Below are 15,235 nucleotides of genomic sequence, written 5' to 3' on the forward strand. Positions count from 1 at the left end.
GGAATTTAACCCCATTCCAAAGACTCTCCAGTTATTTCTGATGACTCTCAGTGGGGAGGTGGGGGGGGGGGGACTGTTACCACATGTGCCTGTGAATATCTCACTCACATTCTTATAGTCTGGACTACTGGTTAAGGCACCTCATCACTGCCTCCATTGCTGATGCCCTTTGTGCAAATAGCACAGAACTTACAGTCCTTGAGGTATTAAGAACTGGGCCTGTCACCCAACTTCATATAGATTTTGTCACTTTGGCTCTAAATAGCATAATTTGAGCCCGGAATCATAGAAGGGACTTCAGGAAAACAGTGCCTTCAGCTTTTGGCTCTATCTTCCCCACTGGGCCTTGAACCCAAAGGGCTAGCCAAAGCATCAAACACTCTACTTGCCCTGTATTCTTTCCAGATCTCTCTCTCTTCTGTGTGCCCCAGAAAAACCGCACCAACTTATCACTCTTCCTTCAGCCCCAATTCCAAAGTCTCCATGCCTATAGACTTATGCCAATAAGTAAAGGAAGGAGTAAGGGAAACTATCACCTGACCTATTTCCGATGAAGTTCTAGCACTAGCTTGAGCCCAGCCAAGACACTCTGTTATGTGTATGATAAAAACACAGGCTATGTTTCTATCAGGGCCTGAGTGGGAAGAGGAAGAGCGTATCAGAGGAAGGAAACAGTGATACGAAAGGAACTACCATCTCGGAAAGAGAATTAAACCTTGAAAGAGTCACTGACTCCCTTTGTCTCTCTCACTGATCTTTTTTCATTTTCTCAGGCTTAATTTCAATATTAAGTCAAAGCCTTTTATTCCTTCATCTTTAGATCCAGAAGAGTACAGACATTAATTAGCACTCATAGCCGAAACAACCGCTAATTAAGGTGGGCTTGCATCATGAAATGCTATGGAAAGTGATTGATGACATTGAGTTTGGCAGACCCCTTTGCCTTAAATTAATTCTATTTCATGTCCAAAGCTGAAGCCTTCTGTTCCATAAATCAGTGGAATATCTCTACAGGCAAAGCGACCTTAATATGAACACAGTATTGCTTTCAAAGTACAGTTACTGCAGCAGTGAAGTTCAAGTAGCCCTTTTTAGCTAGTCATTTCACCATGAAGGTTTTCAAACCCTGAAAACCACACAAAAGAAACAAATCAGCGAACTATGAAAGTAGAAGCATAGACCCGATTTATTAGATATTGTTACCCTTGAGGGATATGACAATGAACCCCCACTTCAATTGGCACGTTGTGAATTGCCAGACAAAACTAGAGAGGAGGAAATTTGGGGCAGCTGTGGGTGACGATTTAGGAGATCTTGAAGTCATAAGAAAAATTCTTGCCCATCAAGGGTTGCTGCCAGCATGGATAAAAACTTGGGAGTTGGTAAAATATAAAGGCTGAAAAATGTTACAATTAAAAACAAATGGTTACGTGGACCTAGAGCAGTCACTCTCAACCGGGAGAGATTTTTGCCTCCTAGGGGACATTTGGCAAAGTCTGCAGGCATTTTTAAAAAATAAACTTGCTTATTTGAGTACAGTTTTAGAACTGCAAAAAGTTGCAAACCCACTTGTTAACACCTCACGTCAGAAGGGTGTATTGTTACAACTAAAGAAACAATATCGACACATTATTACTAGCTGAACTTTATACTTTCTTTAAATTCCCCTAGTTGTTACCTAATATTCTTTTCTGTCTGAGGAGCCCATCAAAGAAACCACGTTGTATTTAGCTGCCCTGACTCATTAGGCTCCTCTTGCCTATGCAGTTTCTCAGACTTTCCTCACTTTTGATGACCTTGAGAGTTTGCAGGAATATAGGTCAGAACTTGTGTAGAATGTCCATCTTTCTGATGTTATTCTAATGATTAGACTGTGGTTATGGGTTTTTATTTTTATTTATTTATTTTTTAATGTAATTTGTTGACAAATTGGGTTTTCATACAACACCCAATGCTTGGCTATGGCTTTTTAAAGGGAAGGACAATAGAGGTCAGGTGCAAGTGTCATCACATCATATCTAGGGCTATAAGAATGACTTATCATTGATGGTGTTAATGTTGACCACCTGTCCAAGATAGTGTTTATGAGGTTTGTCTGCTCTAATGTTATTGCCACTGCCTTTGATGGCATGTGCAGCCTTGACTTGCCATGTGAGTAGTTATGCTCCATGTCATTGAGGGGGGAATATCTACATAAATTATTTGGAATTCCTCGTGGGAGATTTGTCTCTTCTCCCATATTGCTTTATTCATCACTCATTCACACCAGTATGGATGCCTGGATACATATTTCAGACACTTTAATTCTGTTTTAAGATTTACTTTTTAAGTGGGCTCTACACCCAATGTGGGGCTCAAACTCAGAACCCTGAGATTGAGACTTGCACGCTCCACTGACAGAGCCAACCAGGCTCACTGAAGTCAGTGAATAAAAGTTGTGTTTTCAGAGAACTTTGTTGCAATGCATAAAATGAGTAATTCTTTTGGTGTCATATGAACACAAAGTAAGAGATGTAGTCTCTCTAAGGTTCTGTATAAACAGAATGAGCTGGAAAGTTGAGGTGGCTGCCCAGACGATTCAAATGCAGTGGTATCCTGCACCCACCACCCTGCTGTCAAAGAAAAATTTTGGCTCAATGTGTACAGGTTGGTAGTCTGCATTGAATGAATTTATTGAATATTTACTTAACACCACTGCATGAGTTCTGGGAATCAAGAGAGGCCTTGGAATGAGTCTGGATGTAGGAAAGGTGAAATTAAAAAGAAAATGCCATTTTCTTCAAAGTCTGCCTTCTGTACATGGCACCTTTTCACTCCCTTGCTCCACACTAGAGCAATAGTACTAACCAAGGTCAATATTTAAAAAAAATATGTTTTATTTATTCTTGAGAGAGAGAGAGAGAGAGAGAGAGAGAATGGGGGGGGGGGGGGCAGAGCAAGAGAAGGACACAGAATCTGAAGCAGGCTCCAGGCTCCGAGCTGTCAGCACAGAGCCTGATGTAGGGCTCAAACTCACAGACCGTGAGATCATGACCTGAGACGAAGTCAGATGCTTAACCGACTGAGCCACCCAGGCGCCCCAACCAAGGTCAATATTGCACCACCCACCCCAAGACATTTGTCTGGGATGCTGCTAAACATGGTACCGTACATAGGACAGCTCCCCAGATAAAGAAATCTCAGGGACGCCTGGGTGGCTCTGTTGGTTGAGCGTCCAACATCAGCTTAGGTCATGATCTCAGGGTTTGTGGGTTTGAGCCCCACATCGGGCTCTGTGCCGACAGCTCAGAGCCTGGAGCCTGCTTTGGATTCTATGTCTCCCTCTCTCTCTCTGCCCTCCCCTGATCATGCTCTGTCTCTTTCTCTCTCTTTCTCAAAAAAGAAATAAACATTGAAAAATTTTTAAGGAAAAAATGATCTACACCAAATGCCAATATTGTCAAGATTGAGAAACCCTGGACTAGTGGGCAAGAAAGAAATCTTCCAGGTTGATCACATTAATTTCTCACAACCACAGAGAGGTGTAGTTGTCTTGGTATATCTCCTTTTAAGCGTGCATCTGTGTGTGTGTGTGTGTGTGTGTGTGTGTGTGTGTGTGTTTCACCACTAGCTACTGTGTTTGTAACCAGGTTACCACTGGTATTGAAAGACATTTCAGAGCACAGATATACCCTAGTAAAACCAAACTTTTAACCCTAGCCTATACAACTCTGAAAAACCAGGCCTTCTCTACATTTACGTCTTCTTCCCATGACTCTGTGCCCTCGATTCCCTTGACCCATCCAAGCAGTACAAGGCCCAAGGCCAGACTGGCTTTATGACCTTTGCACTTGATGATCCATTCCCTCTATCTGGAATATTCTTCCTCCAGACCTGGGTCGCCATGGCTGGCTCCTTTTCATGACTTTCATCTCAGCTCAGACATCACCTTCTCGGCAAAGCTAATCATGCTATCTAAAGTATACCCTCCATGCACACACAAACATGCTCTTGATTTCATAGTTTCATGTTGCCCGTAGAAGTTACCACTTTCTGGAATTACCTTGTTCATCTTCTACATTACTATGTAACCTTCCTAGGGGCAGGGACTTTGTCTTTTTATTTCAGCTTGAATCTGTGTGCCCACACCCAGTATGGCACAGAGTCCGAATTAAATAAATATTTGTTGAATGACTGAATGGATGAATGAAGGACTTTGGAATAAATATTTAAAATTTCTGGAAATTCTGAATTCATAGGGAATGTGTTTCACTTCATTAATCTCTTAAGAAAAAAAAGCAAGGGGCATCTGGGTGGCTCGTTCGGTTAAGCGTCTGACTCTTGATTTCGGCTCAGGTCATGATCTCACGGTTTTGTGAGTTCCAGCCCCATGTTGGGCTCTGCGCTGACTCTGCAGAGCCTGTTTGGATTCTCTCTCTCTCTCTCTCTCTCTCTCTCTCTTCCTCTCTCTGGCCCTCCCCAGCTTGTGCTTTATCTCTCTCAAAATAAATATAATTAAAACAATTATTAAAAAGAAGAAAGAAAAAATGGGAATTAGGGACTTAAGTTTCAAACTGTGGAATGTTTTCAAAGAACATTTGTAGTTTGAATGCCTCATCATTTAGGAACACACTACACAGTGTGTTAATTTTATTAAATCATAAAATCGTTATAACTTATATTGTATGTCAGTGAATAATTTATTCAGGTAATTCCAGATATGGTATTGAATTAAAAAGTAATTAGGGGCATCTGGATGTCTCAGTTGGTTGAGTGTCTGACTTCTGCTCAGGTCATGATCTTGAGGTTTGTGAGTTTGAATCCCACATCAGGCTCTCTGTTGTCAGCACATAGCCCATATGAGATGCTCTGTTCCCTTCTCTCTCTGCCCCTCCCCCACTCATGCTCCCTATCTCTCTCTCTCTCACAAATAAACATCAAAAATTTTTTAAATTAATATTTTATCCCTAGATATTTTTTTCCCAGTTAAGAGAAATAAAAAAAAAATCCATGAGAACAGATTAAACTCTCAGTACTGAAGCTGTTAGTTTTCAGGACTTAGAGTATCACGCAGATATAGAAAACATTAAGTCTTAGAAAATGAGCCAAGACAAGTGAGCAAGAAAAACACCCCTACGACTCACTGAACATAAATTTTACCCCCAGCGTCTCCTCTGATGCTTCACCCCATGAACTCTTGAAAACAGAAAGTTTGTAATCTTTAGCGTTGTTCTTTCAGTGCAGATTTTTAATGATTTTTTGAGGTGAAATTCACATACCTGTTATTCACATAACCATTTTGAAGCATACAACCCTGTGCCATTTAGTACATTCACAATGTTGTGCAACCATTGCCCCTGTCCAGTTTCAAAACATCTCCATGACTTCAAAGTAAAATCCTGTGCCTGTTAAGCTGTGTCCTCTCCCTCAGCTCTCGCATCCAGTATTGTGTATCTTGTCCCTATGGGTTTATCTATTCTGGATATTTTGTATAAATGGAATCGTACAGTATGTGATCTTTTGTTCTTGCCCTTTTCACTTGGCAAGTTTTTTTTTTCCAAAAAAATTTTAAGTTTATTTTACAGAAAGAGGCAGAGAGAATGAGATGGGGAGGGGTAGAGAGAAAGAGAGAGAGAGAGAGAGGGAGAGAGAGAGTGTCAAGCAGGTCCCGCACAGTCAGCATGGAGCCCCATGTGGGGCTCGAACTCACAAACCATGAGATCATGACCTGAGCTGAAAAAAAGAGTCGGATGCTAAACCGACTGAGCCACCCAGGTGCCTCTGGTGGGCTGTTTTTAAGGTTCACCAATGTTGTAACATGTATCAGTGTCTACTCATATTTATGGGCAGATAATGTTCTATTGTATGGATATACCACATTTTGTTTATCTGTTCATAAATTGATGGCATTTGGGTTTTTTCCACCTTTTAGAAATTATAAATAGTGTTACTACGAACATGGGTGTGCATATGTTTGTTTCAGTACCTGTCTTCAGTTATTTTAGACATATACTTAGGAGGAGAATTGTTGGATTAAATGATAACTCCATGTTTCACTTTTTGAGGAACTTCTGAACGGGTTTCCATAGCACCTGTACCATTTTACATCCCTGCTAGCAATATAGGCGGTTTCCATTTTCTCCATATCCTTGTCAACACTTGTTATTTTCCCAAAAAAGTGTTTGAAAAAAACTTTATTTATTTATTTTGAGAGAGACAGAGAGCAAGCTGGGTGTGGGGTAGAGAGAGAGGGAGAGAGAGAGAATCCCAAGCAGAGAATCCTTGCTGTCACCATATAGCCTGACATGGGGCCCGATCCCATAAACCACAAGATCATGACCTGAGCTGAAATCAAGAGTCGGACGCTAAACCGACTGAGCCACCCAGGTGCCCCTTTCCTTTTTTGCAAAACAGCCCTTCTAGTGGATGGGAAGTGTTACCTCATTGCGACTTTGATTTACATTTTATATTACCCGAAAGACTAATGATGCTGAGCATCTTTCCCTGTATTTATTGGTCATTTTCAATGTAGACTATTGGTGACTTTAGGATATCTCTGAATGTTTATAGTTTCTGTCATATGTATATGGTATAGAAGATAGAAAGATCAGAGGCAAACAGGAATGAGACAGCTAGTGTTACCAAATTATATCTGGCAGATGCCCCAAATGTCTTCCTGGCCCCAACCTCTGAGATTGTCACATTTTCCACAACAATGGAAAGTTCCTTTCTGATATCAAGTCGTAGAGACTGTGAATATTTGCTGACACAGTTAAACGAAATAGGAGGAATGTCATAAAAGTGGCAAACAGGGAATAAGGAAAGCAGTGGTACACAGGACAAGTTGACAGCTGACTTCCTATGCCTGTTGGGTAAGAAGGAGGTTGCACTCTGGATTGGGTCTTTTGCAGAGTCAACTGGGCACACGCAAATAATTGACAAACGTGTTGGAAATGTCTGTGGGCTTGTTTCCCGAACAAGATAGGAAAATGAGAAAAAAAAAATCCTTCCTGTTAAAACTTGTACTTGCTTTCTCTGACACGGTCTACATAAATTGAACAGACCCTATCTATGTTCCTGTTTTCCTCAGATATTCTTGATTCTTTTTGTTTAATCAAAATCAAAATCAAATTCAATCCAGAGCACCTTAATAAGTGCGATTATAGTAACTGTGCTTATGGTTAGGTCATCAAACCTCTGGAAAATGGAGGTGGGGCAGGCAATGTGGCAAAGTAGGGTGAGAGCTGAGCTGATGGTCAGGAGATCTGTGTTCCAGCCCTCATTTCTAAAATAACTAGCTTTGTAACCTTGAGTAAATGACTTAACCTCTAGGAGCCCCAGTTTCCTCATTTGTAAATAAATGAACGATAGGACTCTCGATTATGTTTAAAAGTCCTTTGCAGCTCTGAAATTCTATTTGCGAAGTTCATGTGTTATGGACTTTAAAGTTCAAAGGCAAATGCATACTCTTTCTTTGTATGTATAGAAATTAAAACTGTCGCCTCAGTTCAAACCTGCATCAACAGAATAAGTTGAAAAAGGAAAAGACAAGGCCCAGGGTCATAGACTTCCAAATTCTGAAGCCAGGCTCCTATGTGTGTGTTGGCTGAGTGCCTCGGTACACTTGTATGTGTGATGATCTGCCCTCTGCCCTAAGGTTTCTTAATCTTCATTTTGCAATGTGTGTCCTCGATGTTTATCAAACAGTGTAACTGACTCAGACAGGACATTGCACTATTTCCTAGTCAGTGGCTAAAACATTTCTCATCTGAACTTTTCCAGTCTTTCATTCTAGAACTTTTGTGACCTCAAATGAGGTACCTTGACTTTCACTTCACCTGATGATGCATTTTATTTTCCACGGGGAGACACTGGGTTTTGAAACATTTCACCCCCTTCACTTGTAGGGGAAGTTACAATAAATGATAAGGGGATTCTGCCCTGCCACCATACGGGCCTTCCTCCAGCCGGTCTTTTTTTGTTTTTTTGTTTTCTTAATTTTTTAATTTTTTTTTTAATTTTTATTTCTGAGAGGGGCAGGGGAGAGACAGAGAGAGGGAGATACAGAATCCAAAGCAGGCTCCAGGCTCTGAGCTGTCAGCACAGAGCCCAACTTGGGGCTAGAACCCACAAACTGTGAGATCATGACCTGAGCTGAAGTCGGATGCCCAACCGACTAAGCCACCCAGGCACCCCTCCCTCCAGCCAGGCTAACACAGGTTCTAGGCTGCTCTGGATCATCTCATTGTCAGGAGTACAATTAATAACTTTAGTCCTTGATGAGGAGTCAAGAGTTTAAGATCTATCTGGGAAGGGTTATGTTACATTTCAGCTACAACACAGTACAAGCTGGTTCATAATCTTAGAATTAAAATACAGAGCCAATGGGAGTGCACTTGTGATGAGCACCAGGCGTTTATGCCAGAGGCTAATATTACACTGTTAGCTGGAATTTAAATTTTTAAAAAAAGCTTAAAAAGTAAATAAAATACAGAGCCAATGAAAACAGTAAAGGTCTAGTCTTTGCATTAGTATTTATTTCCAATTTTGGAGGTTTTCTCAAGTTAAAAACAGTAGTAGATTACATAAAGGCTGTATCAAAATTTACAATCACATAACCTGAGCAGGGAACTGATAAGATCTCCATTCTCTGAAGACCTGTTTTTGATGTTTTGATTACCCCTTGGCTATTTCTTTTTTTGTTAATTTGCAAGCCTATTTTGCATTTGTGCCTTCCTTGGTCTTCTGTATTTAGTCTTCCTTTCAGCCCTAGGTCAGCTTGTTTATTTCCAAAAAAGCAGTCACTTCTGTTAAATGCTGGGAACAGGATAGAGTGTGAGGTCTGGGGAGAGGGAGGTGTAATTGAAGCTGAAAGGCTTTTAAGGTGAGTGTGTTCTGTTTTTTTTTTTTTTCTCAATGTTTATTTTATTTTTGGGACAGAGAGAGACAGAGCATGAACGGGGGAGGGGCAGAGAGAGAGGGAGACACAGAATCCGAAACAGGCTCCAGGCTCTGAGCCATCAGCCCAGAGCCCGACGCGGGGCTCGAACTCACGGACCGCGAGATCGTGACCTGGCTGAAGTCGGACGCTTAACCGACTGCGCCACCCAGGCGCCCCAAGTGTGTTCTGTTCAATTAAACTATTTCTCCCCACCTTTTTTCTCCAGTAGAAAGTTAAAATAGTGTACACCTGCCAAAAAAACTGCCCAAACTCAAATCCTAAACAAAAGAAACAATCTCTCCACCCCAAATCAGGCACTATTTTGTGCCGGTGACTCATTTCAAGGATCATTATATTTAATTTAATTTAATTTAAAATTGCTTTTATGGTTTTACAGAAGATCAGTGCATGTGTTTGTTTTCTTATTGGGGTCTATTTATCGATGGGACTATTACTACAAATTATTGTTTTCAATTGCTTTTGAAAATCACAGGGAAAGTGTTTTAGGGATTCTAGTCAATTACCTTGAAATGTATCATTTGATTCAGCAAGTTTGCATCTAAGAATTATTTCAAAAAACTAATTACAGAGACATGCAAATTTATATTCAAGGATGTTCAGAACAGGATCAGTTACAGTACTAGAAAAATTTAAAGACCAACCTAAATGCCCCACAAACAATAGGGGACTGGTTAAATAAATTAGGTAACATCCATATGCTAAAATATTATGCAGCCTTCAACATGATTTTTAAATAATTTTTAATAACATGGGAGAGGGCTCACATTAAAGGTCAAGTGAAGAAAAGCACACAATACTATACAGTTGATCCTTGAACAACATATATATGGAATTTTTTTGATGCAGTATAGTACTATAAACGGATTTTCTCTTCCCTATGATTTTTTCCTTATGATTTTCTTAATAACACTTTCTTTTTTTATAGCTTACTTTCTTGTAAGAATACAGTGTATAATACACGTAACATACAAAATATGTGCTCATCGGCTGTGTTACCTGTAAGGCTTCCAGTCAACAATACCCTATTAGCAGTTAAGTTTGTGGGGAATCAAAAGTTATATGTGGATTTTCCACTGCACAGGGGATCAGCACCCCTACCCTCCCACCACACTGTTCAAGGGTCAACTGAATGTATAGAATGGTTCCAGTTTTGGAAAAAAATATGCATAAGAAGAAACTGGTAAAAATACATCAAAATATTCCTAGTGGCTCACTCAGGGAAGCAGAATTGTGGATGTAAAGAGCATTCTTTATATATTTTTTGGTGTTTTCTATATTTTCTGTAATGAATAGTTACTACTTTTAGAAAAATATATATGATTATCAAACTTTTTTAAAAGTTTAGGAGAGAGAGAGCAAATGGGGGGAGGGGCAGAGAGAGAGGGAGACTGAAGATCCACAGTGGGCTGACAGCAGAGAGCCAGACTCAGGGCTCGAACTCATGAACCATGAAATCATGACCTGAGCCAAAATCAGATGCTTAACTGGCTGAGCCACCCAAGCAGCCCTCAAACATTTTAATGAATGGAAATTAAACAATAATGAGATAGCATTGTTTGCCTGTGGGATTGGCAAGATTTTTATTTTTTATTTATTTAATTTATTTATTTTTTAAAGTTTATTTATTTTGAGAGAGAGTGCACACACGTGCACACACACATGAATGGTGAAGGGGCCAAAAGAGAGGGAGAGAGAATCCCAAGCAGGCTCCTCACTATCCATGCTGGGCTATCAGTGCAGAGCCTGACACAAGGCAGAGCTCGAACACATGAACCGTGAGATCATGACCTGAGCCGAAATCAAGAGTCAGATATTTAACTGACTGAGCCACTTAGGTGCCCCTGGATTGGCAAGATTTTTAAAGATTGATACTATTCAAAGCTTTTAAGGATATGACGAAAATGGCACTCTTATATACTCTAAGTAGGAATGTAAGTTGGTTTGGTCTTCAAAAATTTTTTTGTAATGTTTATTTTTGAGAGAGAGGGAGCGACAGCAGGGGAAGGACAGAGAGAGAGGGAGACACAGAATCCAAAGCAGGGTCAGGCTCTGAGCTGTCAGCACAGAGCCAGATGCCTAGCTAGAACCCACAAACAGTGAGATCATGACCTGAGCCGAAGTTGGACACTTAATCGACTGAGCCCCCAGGCGCCCCAGGTTTGGTCCTTTTAAAAGACAACTTGACAGTATCTTTTAAAATTTAAAATGCACATACTTGGGCCACTTGGGTGGCTCAGTCGGTTAAGCGACTGACTCCAGATTTCCTCTTAGGTCATGATCTCAAGGTTCCTGAATTCAAGCCCTGAAGCGGACTCCAAGCTGACAGCGCTGAGCCTGCTTGGGATTCTCTGTCTCCCTCTCTTTCTGCCTCTTCCCTGCTTTATCTCTCTCTCTCAAAATAAATAAATAAACTTAAACAAAATAAAATAAAATACACATACTCTTTGACCCAGCATCATTACCACTTACAGGGCTCAACTATATAGAGATGCTTGAACAAATACACAAAGACACATGCATGGGGATATTAATTGGAGTATTGTGAAGAATTAGGGAAAGATCCTGAATGTTCATCAATAGGGATATGGCTAATACATTATGGTACACCTGAACTATGGAATTCTGGGTAGCAGTAAAAAAAAGGGGGGGGGGCCTAATTATTTAGATATCTACATACAAATATAATAACATGGAATGATGTTTGTAATATATACTAAGTGGATGAAAGCAATTTGCAGAGCAATGTGTATAATATATTCTCATTTTGAAAAAATAAGTATTTGTGACCATATATGTGCATTTGGGAAGATATGTATCAGATTGCTCATAGCTGTCATTATCTCCATAGAGCAGGATCAGAGATTCTTTTACTTTGTGAACTTCTATTTGAACAAAAGAAGCAAACATGTACTTCTTTTATAAGCAAAATAATAATAAAGAGATAATCAGTGGATAACTGGGGCTTACTGTGTGAAAGTTTGCTTTGGTGGTTTATTTATTTTTGAGCGCGCGCGCGCTCGCGAGAAATAGAGGATGAGTGGGGGAGGGGCAGAGAGCGAGGGAGACACAGATTCTGAATCAGGCTCCAGGCTCTGAGCTATTAGCACAGAGCCTGATGCAGGGCTCAAACTCATCACCTGTGAGATCATGACCTGAGCTGAAGTCAGCCTCTTAATCGACTGAGCCACCCTGGGTGGCTCAGGCAGTTAAGTGTTTGACTCTTGATGTTGGCTCAGGTAATGATCTGAAGGTTCGTGAGTTCAAGCCCCATATCAGGCTCTTCCCTGACACTGCAGAGCCTGTTCAAGATTCTCTCTCTCACCCTCTCTCTGTGCCCCTCCCCCTCTGGTGCACACATGCTCTCTCTGTCTCTCAAAACAAATAAATAAACTTAAAAAAATAAAAATAGCCTTTCAGGAATGTATTAGTCTGTGGACAGCAATTTATCGCTACAAACAGTTCAGACAATTTTACATAAGGCCTAATTTGCTTCATGGCTCAACAAAGAGAGAACTAATTCATATGCTGATCTAGATTGCCATACCTAATATTTTCCCCAGTGGCAACAAAATCGGATTTGTTGAATTCTTTTATAAATACTATTGAGATGAGATTGCAGAAAGTTGAGGTTAGACCCTGATTCTCAAAGCTGTCCGTATAGATAGTCTGGATTAGATACATAACCTAGCTAAAAGTGACTCTCAAAATCTATGAGTTCACCTTCAAGGTATTTGCTTTAAGTGTCTTTTTATAGGAGGGGTTCCCCCTGTGCCTAATATAGAAGTAGAATGCTCCCACATGAGAACTTGCTTGTCTTTTAGACGGGTTTATGTGATAATGAGCTGGGTATGTGAAATATTCATTATTCAGTGATATGCACATGTTCCCCTGAAATAGTAATATATCTACCTCATAAGCTTATTGTGAGGGTAAAATGAAATAATAAGTGCAAAGTGTTTGGGGCAGTGTCTGGCACATAGTATTTAATACCTGGTGGCCATTGTTATTTAAAAGTGTTGCTAAAGCTGTTTCATTTTAATAACAATAACTTGGCCTGTACTGGGTTCCATGTGAAGGAGACAGTGTTTTTGTTGTTTTTTAATTTTTTTCTAAATGTTTGTTTATTTTTGGGGGGAGGGGAGAGGGGCAGAGAGGGAGAGGGAGGAACACAATCCAAAGCAGGCCCCAGGCTCCGAGCTGTCAGCACAGAGCCTGACACAGGGCTCCCAACTCACGAAACTCGAGATCATGCCCTGAGCTGAAGTGGCACACTTAATTGACTGAGCCATCCAGGCGCTCAAATGAGACAGTTTTATTATAGCATTTTAGTTTGGAGAAGGAATGCTTTGAGTAAGTGTTCAAGGTTTAAGCAGAATGAATATCTAGGTATAATGAAGGGGCTTGTCCATTTCATAGAAGGCACTAGCAAAGGGTATATTTAGAGGATTGAAGCCTGGAGGTCAGAGGGTGATTTAGTAAATAAAAGTGAAGGTGGTGGTTGTAGAAACTTAAGGAATTTCGCCCTTGGCTTTAAAGAAAGTCAGCCAGTAAATAGGAGAATCTGGAGAAAGACGGGTGTGGTCTAATGGAGAGATGTGAGTTTTGGTACCAGCTTCCTTTTTTTCTCACGTGTAAAATGAGGAGGTCAAACTTGGTAATTAATAGCCACCATTTTCTCCACACTTGCCATAAACCAGGCTTTTTACAGGCATGGTTTCATTTAACCTCCCTCAGAAGAGTCCTATGAATGAGGGACCATTATTATCCCCAATTTACAGATGAGGCGGCTTTGAAGAGATTATGTAACTTGGTCTAGTTTGGTCCAGGTCCAAAGCCCATGTGGTTTTCAGTCCTGTTAGTCTGCCTCTTAGTGGCCTCCTGGCTCTAGTAGTCAATGATTCTGAGTAAGGGACATTAAAAAATGCTGTTGCGATTTGACTTGTCTTTTAAGAATGGGAGATGAAATCTAATCTTGTATGTGAAAGGGAGAGGAAAATGAAGACGGACTGAATGTGAGTTATGATACTGATGACCCATCTTTCCCCCTAACCTTATCGGGCTAGAATCACTACAGAAAGTGGGCAAAAATATACTAAAGGTAATTTCCATGCAGATCTGATGACGACCACAGCCCATTTCATTTGCCTCTGGCCTTACAGATAATCTGAATAGTTTGTTCTTTTTTTTCCACCCACTTTTGGGAAGGAATTGCTAAAGCAATTTGCAAGGACACTGTGGAGGCTTTTATTTAGAGGGGATAGGAATTCACTTAAAAATTCTTTTAATGTTTATTTTTTTAATTTTTCAGTTCATATAAACACCTGTACAATATGCCAGGATGAAAAGAAATCATCATTTGAAAAAGATGAAAGAATCCTTTCTCGAAAGATAACATTTAGATCTAGCTACTACACTGCTGACCATTTTTGAATGCAGTAGCTTGGGATATTCACAGTAAGATCATCTCTTGTCTAGGTTTCTGATTTTACCAGTTGTTAAAGACATACCTTTGAAGACAGTATTTGGCCTCGTTAGGGGCCTGAAAAAAACAAGGCCTCGCTAATGACAAAACATAACATGTCTATGCAAATATTATGATAAAGTCCTGCTGCGTGTAGTTGGGCCACAGGAGGAAGTTATTATTTTACAAACCTGTGAAGTATGTTTAACACACAAAGGCTTGTTACACAGTCCATGAAGAACGTTGTTTTCTGCCCTTCCATAAATAACTAATGCCAGGAGCGGCTTGGCTATCTCTTTCAGCTTCTTGTTACAGGAGAGTAAAATGAGCAAGGCCTAAATATCGGTACCTGCTAAGAGAGCTGCCGTGTTAAATTCCATTTGGCTTCAGTCTAATTCTCATGCTTTTAAGTGCTTTTGATGTTGTATTTTGAATCTGTCAGTTGCACTGTGTTTTCCATTTCCATATGTTTGTCTCTTCTGTTTCTAATTTGATTGGTAGTTCTGGGGAGGACTTACTACCCAGGAAACCTCATGTAGTCACAAAGGCAGTAGTGTAGGAGATGTGAGAACCATGGTTAGGAAATCCAGGCTCTGTTACTAGTTACTTATGTGACCGGACAAGTCATTTAACCTGCATCTATTTCTCCACCTGTAAAATAGGGGTAATAATCCCATGTCTTCCTAGCTAGTAAACAATCGTGCAAATGTTCTCTCTAAAATGTCAGGCAGCTGGCAGTGGCGGGGGGGGGGGTTGGGGGGAGGAATGTTTTTTCCTGGGTAAGAAAGCTTGAGGGTTTCCGATGACAAGAAATTAAACAAGGTTTTGCCTGG

The sequence above is a fragment of the Herpailurus yagouaroundi genome, unplaced genomic scaffold (assembly GCF_014898765.1).
Source record: "Herpailurus yagouaroundi ecotype Mexico unplaced genomic scaffold, PumYag 67700, whole genome shotgun sequence".
Classification (NCBI taxonomy): domain Eukaryota; kingdom Metazoa; phylum Chordata; class Mammalia; order Carnivora; family Felidae; genus Herpailurus; species Herpailurus yagouaroundi.